The 1,139-nt window shown below is 45.7% G+C and overlaps 1 non-coding gene across 1 annotated transcript; it reads left to right on the forward strand.

The window, feature by feature from the left end:
* Positions 1–724: 724 nt before the first annotated feature.
* trnag-gcc (transfer RNA glycine (anticodon GCC)) lies at positions 725–795 on the forward strand. Its single transcript has one exon. It is a non-coding gene; the product is annotated as a tRNA-Gly (tRNA).
* The last annotated feature ends 344 nt before the right edge of the window (positions 796–1,139 follow it).

Consider the following 1,139-nt stretch of genomic DNA (forward strand, 5'->3'; position numbering starts at 1 on the left):
GTGTGAAGATGGTTGTTGGATTTATCTTACCCAACATTATAATAGACACAAAAGGAATGAAGACGCTGGTTTCTTTTTCTCATGAGGAGGGCGTATGGGAGATTGTTCAGATCACAGCCTCTCAACACGCTCTAAACAATCCCCCCCCCCCCCTCGCTCCTGTATTTATTTGAAATAGGAGGGATTTACAAATCATAATGTTCTAAGCAATAAGACACAACACAAAATATTTGATAATAAGAGGGTTTTTCCCAGACATAGTATTCTAAGTAATAAGACACAACACATAATATTGAACCAACACCTGTCACGACCCGACCACATCCGATCACGTCCTTGGTCCAGGCGCCCTTCCATCGGATGATGCTGGGTCTTCTTTTTGAAGGCGAGACATCTAAAATTGTCCATTATACTAATGCAAGCTAAGCAAATGATAACTTCTACAATTTATCTAACACGCACTCACAAAAAGGAAATGAATGCCTGAAGGGACACATTGTCTTTATACACTGTCAGGAATGGGATTTGACCCCACGCCTCCATAAAGACTGCAACCTGAATGAAGCACCTTGGACCGCTCGGCCATCTTGACAGTAGTACGTTGTGTTGTTTAGAAGGAACAAAGGGTCCGGGTCTTTATTCACCCCAGGCGGTCTGCTCATCCGGTGGGCGACCCGTTCGAGACCATTGGAATGTAGTCAAAGTGCAAGAGCACCAATACCAAGCATTGGTGGTTCAGTGGTAGAATTCTCATCTGCCACGCGGGAGGCCCGGGTCCGATTCCCGGCCAATGCAGCTTGACCCTTTTGTGTATATTCAGCTCTGTTTGCGGTAAATGAGTCCAAACTCCTTCTGCTTGCAAAACACACATTTTCCCCAACCGGTTCTGGACGACCGAGGACAGGAACCAAGTGTTTGTTGGTCACATCTTGTCAGAAGTGGGTCATATGCGTAGACTGATGATTACAAGATGGCGCCTACCAGTGTGGTCGCCTCGGTAACGCGCTCTCTAGTATTGTCTTTGTTTTTGTGTTTTTCGTCCGTCTTTGGAGACCTTACACGACTCACTTACACAAGGGGAGACCTGCTAACCATCAAGGAGTCTACTCCAGACTTTCTGTCACCAACTTTCGAATATC

The sequence above is a fragment of the Phyllopteryx taeniolatus genome, unplaced genomic scaffold (assembly GCF_024500385.1).
Source record: "Phyllopteryx taeniolatus isolate TA_2022b unplaced genomic scaffold, UOR_Ptae_1.2 contig_457, whole genome shotgun sequence".
Classification (NCBI taxonomy): domain Eukaryota; kingdom Metazoa; phylum Chordata; class Actinopteri; order Syngnathiformes; family Syngnathidae; genus Phyllopteryx; species Phyllopteryx taeniolatus.